Raw genomic sequence first — 19,703 nt, 5'->3', positions numbered from 1 at the left:
ATCAACTGTCATACATTGATGTATTGTTAAATATATCGTTATCCTTTAAAAAGATCTTATAATATTCAACATTTTGAATATTAATCTTTAATTAATCTTTCATTTTTTTCAATATTTAATGTCATATTTTGACATCTTTTCAAATAAAATGTCAACGTTTAAAAGAAACAACTTTTTAACGGAAATATCAATTTATTTTAACAACTTCATTAATAAATATCAATTTAAAAGCCACGTGGAAGTGAATTAAAGAAATAATCCCGAAAAAAAAACACTTTTAGCATAAACAATCTCATATGCTGAAAATTGCCATCTCTATACCCGCGTGGGGATTATATTTTGGGCTATCCTGTCATGGAAAATGTATCGACAAAATATATTGATAATTTAGATGTGGAGTGTGCAATTGAGTGTCTTACGTGTAATATCTATTTTTACACACACTGAAAATGGTTCTCTAACAGAGAAATTGAGACTCTCCGAGAGGATTATTCTATTGATTTTGGGTGAATGCCAAAAATTCATTTCTATCGACTCTTTTTCATTTTTCCTCCACTTCAATTTTCCAACCGTCGCGCCCCATAAGACAATCCTCCCGTATCGCGCGCGTTCCTTTAGCCAACACTTGCAGATTTTTAATTGATTTTTAGTGATGTTTTTTTTTTAATTAAAAAATAAGCAAAATATGCAGAAATTTCTACGAAAAACTTGGGGATAAAATGAAAAATTAAAAATTCAACAAAACTTGCAAAGTGGGAATGAATTTCTCATCATATAACACGATGTATGGCAGATTAATTGCCGGCCTAGCTGCTGTGGACATGGAACACAACAGTGCATGTGACACAATTTGAATATGGAGAGAGCGAGTGCATCTGACATACTTTGGGCGGCAAATACAAAATCAATTATTTACTGTCAAACACTGTGGAGGAGCGACCCTTCTAATTGATTTACTCACAAAACAGCCCATTAGGGGAGCGGACTAAGCAATTCAGAGATGGTCGCCCAACCACCCCCGCGTGTACCTTCTCCAAACCATCACCCCGCCCCCCCCCAAACAAATAATTTTCAGTGACTTTGCAGAATACATTACCAAGGAGGGATATTTTGGGGGTTGTTTTCCCCAAAAATCACTACCGGCCACCTTTCTTCCTCCTCCCCCAACACACACTCTGTGGGCTCCTCACCAATGACCCAGAAACACGGAAAATATTCCCAGATTCCCGCAGAATTTGTCCATTTATCTTATTTTTCGGGGCAAATGTGGAGGAGATTGCAATAAAATTGCCCATACTTTGCCAAAAAAAAAAGAGAGAAGCATCTTCTGGGGTTTCTGCTTTGAATTCGTTATTGCTTCCAGGCTCTTGAGTTTCTTACGGCTCGCGTTGTGCTCATACGGTGTGTATAATAAAATAGCAATTTAAAACACACTTGGCCATCAGGAACCGTATTAAGATGCTTTCGGGGTGAGGGGGGGGGGAGACTAAACTCGTGCAGACTTTTAAATGAAAATTGAATTTAAAAGAAAAAAAGTTTGCACGACTAAACGATGGAAGTAAGGAAATTTTTTTTAAATTGAAATTTTTATGAAAAAAAAAATAGAAATTGACATGTGTCATTGGCGTTCTATTGACAGATGTTGATATTTTGACAGATGTAAATTAATAAATGTCATTCTCCTGTCAGTTTGTCATATTTGTTATTTGTATGACATTTTAAAAACATTTAATTAAAAAAAAAAATAAATCAACGGTTAATTTTTTTTTAACTTTAAGCAAAACTTCAATAATTTAAAAATAAAATATTTAATATCCTCTTTGGCTAAAGAATTTTCTTGAAAAATTTCGAATTTATGCTATTGTTTACCAACATATAGAAAATAATTCAATTTTCTAATGCTTCATCATCCGGAAAATCCAGAAAATTCCCCATTGTACGGAGAAAAGGAGAAGAGAGAGATATTAAATATAAAATTTGCTCAAGGGATTTTTAATAAATCTCATAAATCCTGGCAAGGATATAAATCACTTGAATGACTCATTCGGGACTTGGGTGAGGGGGAGGGGTATTGTACTCCTTCTAAATCCCCTTAAAAACCTCAGGAGTGTGTGCAAAGAAGAGGATTTTCATGACTGAGTGAGTATCCCCTTGGAGTGGGATTCATACCTCAAAATAATATATAGGTTGAGTTAATTATCCCGAAACATGAAGAGAAGTATCCAGAAAAAAAATGAATCTTTTGGGTGTGATTTTCATTTATTATCCTTGGACAGAAGGTGAAAGAGAGAGAGAGAGAGGGAGAGAAAATTCACACCACAGAGGGGGGTGGTGAAGGGGGTGCTTGGCTAATAATTCCCCTTTTGTGGTTACATTATAATAAGAATATGTATGATGATGAATAAGTAGGGAAGTCGGGATGAATGGACGATTGACCAAGGAAAATGTCACTGGCACACATCGCGCCTATATAGCCACCTAATCGCATCATATCGAGCACTGTCACAAATCAATGAACAACCACCCCATTCCCGCCTTCCTATTGTGTGGGTGGTGGGAGGGAGGGGGAGGCTCACCCTCATTGTGTGCGATAAATCACATGAATGGTCACGAGTGTATGTGATACACAGAAAGCAGGGGGCGCATGAAGAGAGGAGAGGGGAAGGGATTTTCAGGTGAGAAATTAATTTTCACGAGAGATAAATTTGTGCTCTGGCACAATTTTCATACAACAACGGGTGGGGCAATTGCATTGTACCTCCGAGTGGTCTCTTGGTAGCAATTTAAGTATAGAGATAGAGAGACTTTGTTGCACATAATCACGATAAAGGTGGGATTTTTAGAGGGTGGTAAAATTATAATTTCTTCCCATTAGAGAGTTATTTTGTATAAAGAAATAGTTTTTTTTTGAAAACTAATTTAAAGCTTCCAAAAAACAGCAAGACTTTGATTTGTGAAAAACAAGGGGTGTTTATCTGTCGAATATTTTGAATGTTTCGACGAATAATCCAAAGATTAGCGAAAAATCACAATATTTCTAAAGATCTGAATATTCTAATTTTCAGATAAAATTTAGTACTTCTTCAGCTTGAATTTAGTACTTTTAGCCTTAAATTTAGTACTTATTCACCCTTAAATAAATACTTTTTCTGTTTAAATTTAGTACTGTTTCTGATTGAATTCAGAATTTTTTCATTTAGAATTTATTATATTTTCGACTAGAATTTATTACTATTAATTATTGAATTTACTTCTTAAGATTTAATTTTCAAAAATTACTAAAATCTAAACGGATGGAACCCGTAATTAAATAAAAAATAAATAAAAATTACTAAAATTTAGCCCAAGAAAGAAATTCAAGTAGAAAAAGTACTAAATTTAAAAGGTCATTAAAAGTATTAAATTCTTCTAAATTCTAATTCTAAGACTTAGTAAATTCTAGCTGAAAAAGTATTCTGAAAAAGTACTAAACTGAAGCTTGTAAAGTACCTACTAAAAGGCGAAACAGTATTAAATTGAATTTCACTTATTTTGCTAGAATTTAGTACTCTTTAAGCTTTTGCTCATCAATCTCTACCAATTTAAGACAAAAAAAAGAAATATTCGTCTGTTGAATATTTTGATTTTTTTGGCGAATCATCCGAATATTTTCATTCAGATAAATACCCCTTGTTCCAAATATTGTCAAAGAGCATTCAGAAGTCAAATAAATTCTCTTAGTTGTCCCTACAAACCTAACTCTCTCAACATGTCTTCCTCTCCCCCAAAATTTACCTTCAGCAACACCGCAATTTGTTTCAACATGCGATAATTTCCATCTTTCGAACCATTTAAATGCCATAAAACGCCCTTTTTCTCGTAGGGAAAATCCATCCCGGAGGAGCGCACTGTCTCTAAATTCAATTTTATCCAAACAGGCGGCAGAGCGATGAAAATTCCTCATGACAAGGGAGAAGAAGAAGAAAAGTGCCTCGGATGCAATTTCATTCTATTCCCATTTTTGTCGCATTATTGTCTTTTGGGGTGTGAAAAGTACCGTGAAAGTTTATGGAAATGAATATGCGGAACGATGAAAGTACCAAGACGAAAAGGGATGGAGGGGGGCGGGGACCCTCAGTGATCTTTTTTTTGTTCCCATTTGTTTTTAGGGAGCTTCTTGTGCGGAAAAATTCATCACTTTCCCATATAATGTTCAAGAGAAAAAAAAAGTCTAGCTCTCTCTAGGTCTGGGATGAAACTCCCCAGGGATATTAATCTCACTTGAGGAGGTCGCCTGTGCACCATTTCCGCGGGAGAAAGAAGAAATTTCCAGGGGAAATGCGGAAGGGTCCGTTATGCTTGAAAAATATGCTACTTTCAGGGTAGTTTTGACTGTGTGTGTGTGTAACAGCCTATTTTTATTAAGTGTTTATTCTAGGGTGACATAAATAAATTATTAATAGATACAGCGCGGGACGGGGGAGGGAATACTCCGCATTATGAATATCTCAAGGGGGTTAGATGGTGTCTCTTTGCTTTATAAATTTTTCACTTAATGCGAATGTTTTTTTTTTTTTTTGGAAAAGCACAAGGGGTGTGTTTGTGACATAGAAGAGGGATAGACTCGCACTATATATGGGCAGGTCAATAACTCGTCGTCGTTGTTGGTGACAAATTCATTTTTTATTTATTTATTATCCACTTTGTACACCATGTCGGATCAAAAACGTGAAGGGTGTTTCACACGAGACATGCACATCACGAAAATACAACACAAGTATTTTGATAAAATATTTAAAAATAAAATGTCCTCTCTTAAGGGTGAAATGCACCGTTGAATGTGAAATTTTTCAACAATAAAAAAAAAGGTGAAAAAAAATTGGGAGGGAGTAAAACACGGGCTTGGACCTTCAGAAAATCACTTAGAAATTGCATTAGAAATGAATTTAGATTTTATCCAGGTCATGTAAAAACGATAAATTTCCTTATAAGTGAAAATTGAGAAATAAATTTATCCCCCAGAAAATATTTAGACAGTAGGTATCCCTGGTGGAGAAACATATCCTCGTGTCATCCCATAAATTGGGTCAAATTAATTAAAGCCTGTAAACTACATAGCACATAGAGTAGAAGAGATCCAGACACAGATCATGTTGAACATATAATTCTAAAGCAATAAATTGTCACGTCAGCCACCTTCTCGCTTTGGCATGCTGCACTCTCACGGGTATTGCCGTGGAATGAGGGCTCCTTTTGTCTCTCTATACAATTGGGATGTTCTTTAGGTGAAATTTTAACATTGGAAGGTATTTGAATTAAAGGAATTAAATAATTATTCAAGCTAGATGTGGGTTAAAATTATTACTTTCAACCCTTTTTGGCGCTTCATTGAAACACACCAATTGAAACATTGAAACATGCGCGTAATATTGATTCTACGAATGTTCTAAGAACGTCTTCTTTGGCCTTTTCTGTGTGAAATTAATGCATTTCTAACTTGAAAAAAAAACAAATAGATTAAAAAAATTGGTATAATCAAGTGTTTCACGTTTGGATCAACATATGAACCAAAGAACGCGAAAGGGCTAGAAAACTTTAACTAACCACCAAAGACCCCTTTCATGATCACAATGAAACACTAAAAACATAGAAACATCAATTTTTTTATCAAAGCATTTTTGAATGACCTTTCTCTGTAAAAAATTAACATAAACCTATTAACTACAATTTATGAGAATATTTAATGTTTCAATGTGACGTCATAATTATAACCAAAAGAAACATAGAAATATTGAAACATTTGATCTTCGTATCAAGATATTTCTTCTACGGATGCTCTCACAAAACATTATTTGTTAGGCAAAACGTTTTCTTTCGCCTCTTCTGCATGAAATAATGCATTTCTAATTTGAAAAAAAAAAAACAATTAATTAAAAAAATTGTTTAAATAATATGTTTCACGTTAACTCAAAGATCACGAAAGGGTTAAAAGACTTTAGCTAATCACATGAGCAAGATAAACCTATTATCTATAATTTATTGGAATATAGGTAATGTTTCAATGTGACGTCATAATTACAATGGCATGAAACACAAAAATATTGAAACATTCGATCTTTGTATCAGGATATTATTCAATCAATTAAAATCAATTAAATAAAATTTAAATTAGACAATTTATACTACAAAATTGGTTAATTCGTTTAACAAATATTCCCGTCTTAAGCCAAAAATCGTTTTTACAATATAACTTGAGAACGGCTTGACCGGTTTTTACAAAATCAACCTCAAATTAAATGTTTTACAAACCTTCTAAAACATCAGAAACATTTTTTTTTTACTTTTGAAAGCTCTTAAATTTGACGAATGTTTGGAAAATTTTCTTTGTATCAACACAATCAATTGGAATTGATTGTGTCTTGAAGAAATCAATATTCTTAATTATCAGTCCACATTTTCTATCAGTGTACAAAGTGCAATTTGAACTTCACCACAAACTCCCTTCGTTCGTCTAAATGACAAATATTGAGATTGATGCACAATTTCACCCAAGAATTCCTCCTCATCACTTTATTGAAATGGATCTCCTTCATCCTAAACGGAGAGAGAGTGGAAAATTCCTCCCTTTTGCACATCTTTTGGCTTTCTGTGCGACTTAATTGAGAGTGTGGGAGTGAATTAAATGTATACAATGCGATATTGGGTGACTTTTCCGGCGGTTTATGTTGGGGTTCGTGCAAATTTGTGCGAGAGGGTGGATCAAATTATGTGCAAACAACCACCGGGTTCTACCCTCGGGGAATTTCAGGGCAATCACACCCTTTGCGACTTCTTCTTTGTCATCAAGGAAGAAAAGAGAGGGAAGAAGGGAATTTAATGGTTCGTTCTAGCTCTAATATCCTCCTCCGTACATGTAGAACATTTTATTCAAACCAAAGAAACTCCACAGAATGACCCCTAAATTCAATTCAGTGACCAGATTTTTGTGGTCTACACCAGCCGGTTGGTGTAATTAATGAATTTTTAATTTGCTGTATAAAATTAAAAGACAACGAAAAGAAGTATCTTATTATACAATTTTTTCTTGATGAATTTATAGCTTCAATTTAATGAAAAGTTTCAAGTTGGATTTATTACATGCTGGAGTGTGTGGAAGCTTCTCAAGAGGAAATTTCATCTTCTAATTGTTTTTTCAGCCTCCACTAAAAATGAAAAGTTTGAGAGAAAACAAATGCAAACGTCCTGTTTGAGTGCATTTTCGGGAAGATCCCGCTGTGGGGAATCATGCTGATATGCGGAAAATTATATAATTTATTACATTACTCTACGACATAATTCACAAAATGCACCATGACTCCCTCCCTCCCTCCCTCTGTCACACAGAGAGAAAATTTAATTCCCATTGTCATCTGCTATTTGTCTCTCGTGATCTCTGGGAGTGTGGAGAAACTCCTTCAATTGAAAGATGAATTAAAATGCTTTTGGAAAGTTTCCACAGATAAAGAAAACTTCCTGCAGAGATTTTCACGAAAAGGAGGAGCGGTCTGAAGGAGGGGAAGGATATAAGCCGATTGGGGCTTTTTTTAGCTTTTAAAAAATTCAAAGAAAAAATTATTATACAGCTAAATCCTCTTATTTGTCAAGATTATGCATTTTTGTGGGCGTATGATAAGCTCAAATGCAAAATATGAATGAGATTTTTAATAATCATGTAAAGCTCTAAAAATTTCCTTGCAATTATCACAAACAAAAGAAATTTTCATTTCCAGAATATTGATTGAAGCATTGCAGCAATGAAGCATCTGTCTGGGACCTTGCTGGGGGTATTTAATTTACAAGAAATGCTTCTTTATTATCTATCTTAATTAAAACAAAAAGACAGAAAGGTTCTCAAGACCACCAATATGGGTTGATTTTCCTGGAAGATCCCCCGCGAGAAAAAAAAACGTGAAGGTCATTGGCTTGCGCCCTCGTCGATCATATGCGATACGATCGCGTTTAGATGAATTTTGGATGCTGAAAAAACAAGGGGTGTTTATCTGGGTGAAATCAAGTTTCGGATTATTCGTCAAGTTTCGAATTATTCGTCAAATTTCGGATTATTCTTCGTGAAGATTCAGACTGCTAAGATTCGAATTATTTAGTTAAGAAAATTCAGACTATTCGTCAAGTTTCGGATTATTCTTCAAGTTTCTTCTTTTTATTTGTTTTTCCTCCACATAGCCCTTCAAGATTCAGATTATTTGTCGAAATTCGGAGTATTCGTCCATTAGATTCGGATCATTCAAAATTCAGATTATTCCTCAAGATTTGGATTATTCGTTAAAATTCAGATTATTCGAATAGAATTTGATTATTCGTCAAGATTCAGGTTATTCTGATTCGAATTATTTGTCAATTATATTCGGAATATTTGGTAAAATACAGAGTATTCGTTGAGTTTTAAATTATTCATCAAAATTCAGAATATTCTTCCATATTGAGATTATTTTCAAAATCCTAACGATTCGCCAAGAAAATTCTGATTATTCGTCAAGATTCTGATTATTCGTCAAGTTTCGGATTCTTCTTCGTGAAGATTCAGACCATTTGCTAAGATTCAGATAACTCATCAAGGAAATTCGGTTTATTCAATAAATTCAGACTCTTCGTTGAGATTTAAATTATTCGTCAAAATTTAGATTATATTCTCAAAATTCTAACAATTCGTTAAGAAAATTCAAATTATTCGTCGAGATTCGGATTATTCGGCAACATTTGGATCATTCGGTAAAATAAATCGAAATATTCGACAGATAAACACCCCTTGTAGAGAAATTTGTGATGATGTGGTTAAATATACTCCCGAATGTGTTTATGTATTTAATTGATAGAGTGCTATTTATCCCACCATCTCTCCAGACGATCTAAATTCTCGTGAAAGAAGAAGAAAAAAATCCCCCAAACCATCCTAAAATAAAGACGTTGTGGTGGCAAAGATCATTCTTGTGGCGCTATAAATTATCTTTGGGATTATATGAGGTGTCATTGAGGAGCTTTTTTCTTTACTTTACCTCCTTCTCTCACTCAATAAATTGTCTGAGAGTTAGTTTTTTTTGTAATGAAAATGACTTTAAGTGAGGATCATGCGTGAAGATGATCTATTTTTGCGAATAAAAAAAGATCAAAGGATTCATTTGCGAATAGAGATCGCGATCATTTGAAATTGAAGCAGAAATATCTAGAAAAAAAATGAAACGAATGGAAAATCTTTTGAAGGGAGAGGTGAGAGGTAAAGGCTTGAAGACAAAGTAATGCAAAATTGCAATAAAGAGTGCGATCGTTTCTGCAACACGGAAGCACATTGTGGGTTGATCGTCGTGAGAAAAATGAAAGAGTTGGGTTTTGTTGGTGTTGAACAAATTACTCCCCCTTTAATTAATTTACAAATGCTAATACAAGTGGCACAAAATGTTAATTAAAATGTGAACACAATGATGTTTCAAATCACTACTGCCCCGTGATGATCGTGTCAATGCAGAAGAATGTCATGAGAGTGCCATCGCGTCAATGCGCGAGACAATTGGTGAAAAAAAAAGCAGAAAAGAATGAAATAAAAAAAATATTATGTGCTTTTTATGATCATTTTAATGTTGTCGTAAAGATTCTAAATTATCTGTTAAATTGCCTTTGTGCAGTGCGTGGTGTCGCCGACAATATAAAAAATATAAAAGAGAGAGAGGAGCCCAATTGGAAAAGAACTCCGCGACACATTATTGATCATTTGTATGCACACACGCCAGTATGGTACATGATCACCGATAAGACATATCTCGCCCCGAAGACATGGGAAGTTCTTCGCGATCACTCTTCTCTCTTACCCCGAAAACAAACGCACAAGAATTCCATTTGTCGTTTTTTCTTCGAACGTCAATTGATCGCGCGCATGAAATTGCTATATAATATCAATTGATCTCCAAGTGATCTTGTGATCGCATTCGTTTGACTATTATGTACCACATAAGAGCCATATTTACATATGAAATGTAAAGTAAATTCTCTTTTTGGGGGTCAGTCATTCTGTCGTGGAATAGATGAGATACAATTGGCGCCTGTCCTTGGGAGATGTTCGCAAGAATTTATCTCTCAAATGTCGTCACATTCCTCCTAAGTGATTGCAGAGGGAAGATTTCCCGGAATTAGAGCCACGCCTTCGATCACGATCGCGATCGCGATCATTCAAACACAACTTTCAGTTAATAAAACAAATTCTTTTGAAGTTTCTAAATGTGTGAGAGCTTAGAAATTTGATTTAAAGGGGTGTAACATTTAGCCCCAATTGTGGGCCAGAAGAGGCAAAGAGCTAAGATTGGGATAATCAACTTGAAAAGCTATTTTTTAAATAAACTTTAAACGTTAAAAGTTAAAAATTAAAAACAGATTGTCAAAAAAACCTCAAAAAATTGACAAAGAAACGTCAAACTTTGTAAATGTCAGAATACCCAAAAATGTCAAACTTTGGAAATGTCAAAAATTAGCAAAATCTCAAAAGTTACCCGAAAAAATCAAACTTTGGAAATGTCAAAAATTATCAAAATGTCAAAGGCTGGAAATATCAAAAGTTACCCAAATACGTCAAACTTTGGATATGTCAAATATTAGCAAAATGTCAAACTTTGGAAATGCCAAAAATTAGCGAAATGTCAAAGGCTGAAAATGTCAAAAGTTACCAAAGAAAACTCAAACGCTTTTAGTAACATGAATTATTTAAAAATATTAAAATTGAAAATGTCAAAAGTTAGACAAGATATTTTAAGTGTTGTAGCTAATATCAAATTTCAGAACAGGAAACGTCAAGCGTTACAATAAAAAACGGATTTTAAAAATAAAACGTTGAGTTAAAAAAAAATGTCAAATTATTAAAGAAAATGTCAAATACTAGAAAGAAAATGTTAAATATTAGAAAAGAAAGATTAAATGTTAGAAAAGAAACGTCAAACATTAGAATAAATGTCAAGTATTGGAAAGGAAACTTCAAAACGTCAAGAAATTAAATTAACGTCGACAGAAAAAACAAAGAAACTTCAAGTGTTAAAAGACATTACACGTGTTAGAAAAGAAAACTAAATAAAATCGTTAAAATTGAATAAATTGCCAAAATCTACCAAATCAAACGCAACAAAAAACATCTCTTTAAATAAATTTCTTGCTACGATCCCGATGATCAGACATTCAGAAATATTCACTGAAAATTCATAAATTTAATTTTACTCTAAAATATAACAAGATCAGTTCCGGTGATCACGATTACTCCTTCGCTTCCTTTTTTCTGTGTTTATTCAACTTCTCAATCACCTCTTGTCGTCACTCTCTGTTGATTTTCCACGGAGATTTCATTCTTCAAACAAGCGTGATTGAGGATCACTCGGGGGTTTTTTGTGCTTGTTATGTTGCTTTACATGCCTCTCATGCTAAATGATCCGACAAGACGATTTTATCGCCTATTTGTCACAATCTGTCGTCTCCTCACCAACCATCATCTCGCATCTTTTCCTTTTGACAAGAAAGATGAAGAAAAAAACGGCTGAAGAAAAGATTTTTTTGTCAATGATCGAGGATTTGCTGTGGGTGATCGTTGGAGGAGATGGCATCCTTGCATGGCAATTATAACAAGCTAATTTACACGAAACACATGTTTCGCGTTCAATATCCGTGTCTCCGAAAATGCTCTATTGCGCTCTCACTCGCATGGATCTATATTTAAAAAAGTATCCTCTCAAACGAAGAAGAAAAAAAACGAAGATATCTTACAGATTTTCACACGTTTTGCTTGAAGATCACTTCATTGTGGGTACGAGGCTGCTCTATGTGTGCGGATACGTAAAGAGGAGATAATTTGTGGGGCCGCCTGTGCTGATCTCGAGACAAAATGTTGCATTTGCTGGTGAGAGACACCTTTTTTTGTCGCCGACGCCACATTGAGGCGCAGTGTTAATTTTTTTTTACGCGATCTTCGACTTTTTTTCCTCCAATATGTACGATCGTGCACACACGGCTAAAAAAGACATCTGCGGCCTACCCCTCAATGAAATTTATTTTATCTGACTCAGTCTGCTGAAAGAATACTTGCTGTTGAGGCTGATTTTTTCTTTGATCTCGCGATCGCGGGAGAGATCACGGAGTACGATCACTTTTTTTTTCATCGCGCGCGCGCAAATCAGGGGAGAGAACGAGGCAAAAGGCAACAAGTAAAAGAAGATGCGGGAAAAAAAAGATGCCACAGGTTGAAATAAGTCCACGTAACTCACGAAAATGGTTAGAAATTGCATCAGCACGATCGCGCGATCAAGCCGGTTTCTTGACCATCCAGAATGATTTTTTCCCCTTCAGATCTTTTAGGCACAGGCATTTGTGGTGCAAATATGACAATGATTTTCGCAAATATGGAAGGATGGAATTTGGGCATTTGGACTCTCGCGGGGCAGTACGTGATGGTATGTGAAGAAATCTTCCCTCGTGGCTCTCTCCGAAGATCGCGAAAACTTTTTCTTGTTTCTAAGAAAACGCAAGAGAGAGAAAAAAGGATCGAATGAGGGCAGAACGGAATGTCGCGCATGTTTTAAAAATGTCTTGAAAAGTCGCCATGCGGCTTTTATTGATATGGTCAACGATTTGATCATCCGATTTTTGAGAGAGAGAGAGGCGCGCTTCAGTGGAAAACAAGGGGGCCAATTTGGCGGGATTTGGCGGGATAAATCAGCACACTCTCCGCGTGGAATTCCCCCCAAACTGCCCCTTTACGTCCCACCGTCATATGTTCCAATGCAAAACGCGCCCGTCTTGGCTACATTGTGGTCAATTTGTTGTTTTTCTAATTAGATTATCATACTAATTGTTTCATTTGAATGAATGATATTCAGATGAAGGCATCCACTAGAACACCTTTTGCTTTTGCCTATCGTATCTCGAATCAATTCAACGGGTCCATATTTTATACTTTTTATCTACTGAGCTCTGTCAATGAGTTACAGGGTGCTCATGAGATGACTAAAACAAATTTTCTGGTTGTTCCGGAAAGTTATGAAAAATATTTTTTGAATTTGGCGCACACTCGAAGCGGGATAATCATGGTGGTGAATTCGAGTGGTGAAAAGAAGGAATTTGGGGAAAAAGGACAGATTTGGCGACAATAATGACATGGGAAATAGAAGCATGTGTACGGATGCAAACGTGCTTGCTTGCTCCATAATAAAGTATAATAAGAGAATTTCGCGAACAGTGGTGATTTTGTAATGTTATTAGGAAAATATTTTTTCGTGTATAATGTTTTTTTTTAATTTTTGACATTATTTTTTCTAACGATTGACTTTTCTGTCGTTCGTTTTTAATGTTTGACGTATATTTTTTATAAATTTGTCTTTTTGTTTATAAGAGTTTTTGTTGACTCTTTCATTTCACTTTTATTTTCTAACGTTTTATATGCTTTTAGTAATTTTTGACTTAATTCTTTTTAATGTTTGACTGTCCTTTGCCTAATGTTTTCTGGACATTCACATTAGAACAAAAATATGAGAATATCTGCTCATGTTAGAAAAAAACGTCAAATGTTAGAAAATAAACGTCAAATGTTTGAATTGAAAAGTTAAATACGTCAAACAAAAACGAAAAATATCAATGTTAGAAAAGACAACGTCTAACGTTAGTCGATGAGCATCAAACGTTCGAAAATAAACGTCAAATGTAAGAGAAGAAAGATGAAATGCGCTAACAATTACAAAATTAATGTTTTCTTCTCTGACGTTCATTTTCAAATGTTTGACGTTTACAACGTTTATTTTAGAACGTTTTATTTCTAACGTAAGACATTTTTTCTCTAAAATTTGATGTTTATTTTAACGTTTTAACTTTCTTTTCAAACGATAAATTTAAAAAAAACTAAAATTCTTTTCAAAAAAAATTTTTTTTTGTTTTTTTGTTCATTTTTGAACGTTGAAATTTTTTCTAACATTGAGATTTTCTAATGTTTTTTCTTTTATTACATTTCACGTAACTTTTTAGACTTTTGACATTTTTTATAACGTTTGACGTACGTTTTTGTAATGTTTGACGTTTATAACACTTGATGTTCATTTTATAACGTTTTCTAACGTATGACATTTCTCATCTAACGTTCTCAACATTTTTTGCTCCAATAATAATTTTCATTCTTCTTAAAGCTTTTGGAACACCCAACCCGCGCGGAAGATGCTCCCAAGTTAATCGAATTGTATGTTATGTTGATCACTTAAAGAGTTGGGGAAATCGTGTGTTGAAAGATGGAAAATTCCTTGAGATTTGTGATGTTGTCTCCATTCTAAAAGTAATTTGAAGATGAAGAAGAGGAGAAAAAAAACGATGAGACATTGACAGTGTGGCGAGTTTATTTTTCATCCAATCCCCCTGAGATTACGGTTTAGTAAAGAGAAGAGAAGCTCCCATCATTCTCATTTGGTTCCCACAGTGCATGCTCATCCAATAAATTGTTCTGCAACAAACTTCTCCAATGTGTTGTGAGACAAACATGCCACAGTGGCATGTGTTTTGGGGTCCCTCTGATTTTGACTATATTTCTCTGAATTTCTATTTAACCCACCTCAATCTCCCCGGATTTCCCATTTGGACTTTCCGTTTGTATTTTATATATTAAATTTTCAAACTACCTACATACATAACATATATACATATACAAATCTCCTTTTGAGCTTCAATTACATACATATTTGTCTCGTCGCTCTACCCAATTTTCTGCCACATTTCACTGTGACAATCAATTTAATGCGGGTTGTCGTCTTCAGAGCGCGCGCTCAAAGTTTTGTGCTGTAATTGCATTTGATTCATTTGAAAGCGGCCTCTGCAATTTACCTCGTGCTACTCCACCCCGTAAGTAGAGCCAACAACACAGTCTACTAGAGAGAGCTAAGGTTGACCGCAGAAGAGGCAAATGGTCCGTCATTATGCCGACACGTTTGTTGGTAATTGCAATAATTAATGGGGATTCGTGTGTCCCACCCGCCACGTAATGGGGGAGTATATATCCCGCAGCAAAACGACACGATGTCTCCATCATCTGCCACACAAACGTGTCTATTTTCGATGTTTGCTCTTCTGCAATTCTTTGGTTTATTTTTGAAATTATACAATTTGGATGTTGTCGCATTATTTTCACGCGGAATTTTTTTTAGCGTTTCACCTTCTTCGTAATAATTAAGCTTCTTTTTTATTCTTGGCGTTTCAATTAATCAAAGAAACCAAATAATTATCTTGTTAACTCTTTAATCATCAAGAACTTTGGAGCATTATCTTGACCAGAAGATAATTAATTCTTATTCTTTTGCAGTTCTTTCAATGAATTTAATTTTATTTGAAAAGAATTCAAAGAAGACTCAAAAATTTCCAAATAAACTTACTATTTTGATTTGCCAGGAAAGGTATTTTTTTTCCTTTCAAATGAGTGAAATACGGATCTTGTTAAAACTCATCGATGAAACATCAGCGTGAATGTTTCATGTGTTGAAAGAGATAAAATAAATATATAACATTCTTGTTTATATTTCTGTGATAATTTTAACAAAATATTGGCTAAAGACCGCGAAAAAAAAAACATTAAGGATTTAAAAAATACCAGGAGGACGAATTTGGCAACTTTGTCCACTTTTTATGTTCTTCATTTTTGACACGATTAAAAGATAAAATAGAGTGAAATACACTAGAATAATTAATAAATTAAAATTTCTAACGTTAAATGTTTATTTTAATGTTAAACACTTGGAGGACAAAACTGGTAATCGCTGCCAATTCATTTTTTTAAACCGCCATTGATTAAAATCTATTTTACTTATCTTGATGATCTTGATAAATTCTACATGAAAGAGTAGGCGACTTCAAATGCTAAAAGCTCGTTAAAAGAAAATTTAGAAAAACGTTTTCTTTATTATAGAAAACGAGGTAAATTGTCGCTTCGCTCCAATTTTCCTCGCCCCGCTTCGCGGGGGGTTTTGCGCTTCGCGCAAATTTTAGAGAGAAAAAAAACTGTGGTGATTTATACGTAGATTGGGGTTACTCATCAACCCCAAAAAAATTGCAAAGAGAAGAAATCATTTTCATACAACATTTCCGGCGCCAAATTCAAAAATTCGCAAAAACTGCATGAGAGTTATATGGGGGCTACCTGAAGGGGGGCTTTGGGGGGGAAATGAATACGGCCACTCGAAACCGCCTGTTATAAGGAGCCTCTGTGCCAAATTTCATCGCGATCGGTCAAACGGTGTAGATTTGTATAGCCGAACACGACGGAAGATTACCAACAAACAGACCTTTCTTTATTATATAGATTTTTTAATTAAACTTAAAGTTTGAGGTTAAAAATTCCTGTCCTCAAAGTGTTTAAATACCTATTCTAACGTTAAAATTTTTGCTAACGTTCGATGTTCCTTTCTTACCGTTTGGCGTTTTTCTTTATTTTCTTACGTTAGACTCTGCTTTTCTTACATTTGAATTTTTATCTCTATTTTTTGACAAAATTGAAACATTTGACGTTTCTCTCTTAACATTGCAATTCTTACGTTTAAGGCCCTTTTCTACCTCTTTTAACTGAGACTCTCAATAAGAAAAAAAAAAGCCAAAGTAATCAAATTATATGCATCCCCTCAATGTGATTGAGTAAAAGGCTAAAAAGGCTGTAAAAGGTGTAATTTTCCGAAGAAAAAATTAGTCTCATTCACTCACCCACCAATTGTTACATCCTTTCAACGAGCTCTATGTTACAATTCTCTTGTCGTGCAAGACCACAAATTGAATGAACTGAACATACCCCGATGTACAATATTCTCTTTTACACAATAAGCCATATAGTTATTGATTGTTTTGGGGGCAATTTCGAGGCGACACCCCGAAAAGAAAGGCATGTGAATGGTTGAGAGGAACTATTGTAGTCAAAAAAAAATTGTATCCTCGACAGACAACCATCGATCGGCTATTTGGTGTGTGGGGGTAATTCGATATTTCGATGATGCTTCAACCCCATTTAGTTTTGAATTTCACTCCACAATATGAGGGGTGTCCTGTGAAGCAAGCAGGCAGGCAGGCAGAAAAAAATGTGAAAGACGCGAAAGGTGTGTGAGGAATTCGGGGAAAAAAATTTGCCCAAAGAGGCGCGTGCCATCTTTTCCTCAATTGAATCATCTCCAATTACTGCCAATTCCTCGATCAAGCTAAGTGATGGGACCAATTTGCCGGCCCACACTTCCACGCCCGGGAACGTCTCACTGACGGGTGCGGGAGAGGATTAACACCAGACGGCTACGAAAGCGTAGGCAGAGCGCCGAAGAAGGCAGCCAAATGGGACATGAATCGCAAGCCAGACATCCCAGAGAAATATAAGTAATATATGGGGAATATTAATGACTAAAAATAGGAAAATTTGAAATAAAAAATAACTCTAAGGTAAAATGATGGGGGACGGTTGATAGGAGGAGTGAAGAAGGGATGAAAGGGTTAAGATTCTTACTACTGATGTACATTTATGTACATTAGAACACCTTGACGTCCTTTTATTTTGAACGAAATGAAAGGTAATTGAAAGAAAATTATTTCCAGGATAGAAATTACTGAAAAAGTATTTTAAAAATTATTTTTCTATATGTTAAAAGTATCAAAATGTTTTAAATAAATGTTAGAAAAGCAAAAATTAAAACAGAACATCATACGTCAGAGAACGTTAGAGATTGGAAGTGAAAAAATAATTATAAGGTGCAAAAACTGATGAAAAAGAACGACTAAATCGAAATTTTTAAAAACTAAAAGAATTCATATTTAACGGGTTTTGTTGTAGAATTAGCTGATTCTGTCAGTTTCTCGAGGATGTTTTAAAGTTTGACACGTGTTTCGTACTCTTTGATATTTCCTACTCTTGACATTTGGCAATTTTTGCTAACGTTTGATAATTATTTTCTTTCGCTTGACGATTTTTTTGCCTGACGTTTAATAACTATTTTCTATCGTTTAATGATTTTTTTTGCTAATGTTTGATAATTCTTTTCTATCGTTTGGCATTTATTGTCTTTTATTGACGTTTAGCCGCCTCTAATTTTTGACATTGAGCATCTTACGTTTGACGTTTCATTTACTTTTCAATCTATTTTTTGACAGCGTTTGATTTTCCTTTTCTAATGCTAGAGTAAGTAGTAAATGAAACATCAAACGAAAGCAGATAAACGTCAAAAATTTGAATCCAAACGTCAAAAATGAGAAACAAATTCTAAACGATAAAAAATAATTGTCAAACTTTAGCAAATAATTGTCAAACGTCAAGCAGAAAATGTCAAAGAGTAGGAAACAAATGTAAAACTTTAAAATATCCTTCAGGAACTGACAGACTCAGCTGATTCAATCACAAAAGCCGTTAAATATGAATTCTTAAAGGTTTCATAAATTTCGAATTAGTCGTTTTTAATCATTCTTCGTCAAATCAAATTTTTTTATTTTTTTCGAAGCTTTTCTTAACACTATGTACAAAAATTTGAAAACAATGTGCTCTTCAATGACGACCTATCCCATTGAATCGGATGATCTGGATGGCACAATGTTTTTTCTCCTCCTCCGTGTACGAAAACATCGAGACAAATAGAATTTGGCATGGTGACAAGCAGACGAAATTGTTGACTTTCTCTCCCTCCTGTCTCATTTCTCCCGACTATGATAATCGGAATGAATCATTCACGGAAGAGTTTTCTTGGCATAAAAGTCCTTTCTTTTTCTCCTTCGCTTCTTCCACAATCGATCCGGTGGTCCATTTAAGTCACAACGCCCTCCATGCGGTGTATCTCAGGGGCTATGTTGCGAAATAACTAATAAATGCACATTAATAATGCTACAAATGGGTTGATATTGGTACATGGCACGCAATATTCAGCCCCCGCACGGAGAAATTTGGGCAATGTTCCAAAAACAATAAATCACCGGTGTGGTTTGAGAGGAATATTTAAGAATTTATTGATGAGGACATCTTGTAATCATTTCCAAATTACATGGCGGAGATTGTTTCTCAGTTTATATACAAATTATGAATGATTCTGCTGATTTTTTAAAGTTTTTCTTCTTCTTTAACTAGAAGGAGAAAATTTCCCAAAAGATTCTTTAAAAAAAACATCCAATTTTGAAGCAATAAACATTTTCTGGGGGACAAAGTTTTGTGCATTTCACAGACATTCCGCATTTATTTCAGCTGAATGGGCTCAACAATAATAATTTTATTTCTTGCCATTTACAATTTTTCCAAACTAACAACTTCCCCATTCGTTCTGTGAGAGAGAAACTTTATTGATTTCCACGAGGTAAGAAAATCTCTACACAAGTTTCTTTTCCAAAAAAAGCGAAAGAATTGGAAAAGTCTCGACGATAAAAGAAAAAGAAGAAATGGTTGAAAAACATTTTTCCCACATTTTTCGTGCGAGGGGGTGTGCGTGGAGAAAGAAAAAAAAGCTTCAAGTCGCCTTGAACAATTTCATTGGCGACATTATTGATTTCACTTCCTTTCCAAATTGCAATGGGGCGATTGGAAAGCAAAAGAGAGAGAGAGCTTGATGGTGGACAATGGGAAAAATGAGAAAGCACATCGATTTAAATGGTAGCCAATCTTGCAAGTTTTTTTTCCAGCCACCCTCTTAGGTTCTTAACGATGTTGATGACCGTTTCCATAAGCACCAAAA

General features: G+C 34.6%; 1 protein-coding gene across 10 annotated transcripts in view; it reads left to right on the top strand.

Moving 5' to 3' along the window:
* The window catches only part of LOC129794794 (protein kinase C-binding protein NELL2-like), a 74,336-nt gene that overhangs the window by 14,049 nt on the left and 40,584 nt on the right, over positions 1–19,703 (top strand). The gene's annotated exons all lie outside the window — the stretch shown is intronic.

This window comes from Lutzomyia longipalpis, chromosome 4, assembly GCF_024334085.1.
Source record: "Lutzomyia longipalpis isolate SR_M1_2022 chromosome 4, ASM2433408v1".
Taxonomy (NCBI): Eukaryota; Metazoa; Arthropoda; class Insecta; order Diptera; family Psychodidae; genus Lutzomyia; species Lutzomyia longipalpis.
Note: the sequence above shows the minus strand (reverse complement) of the source record. Positions and strands in the feature narration are given on the sequence as shown.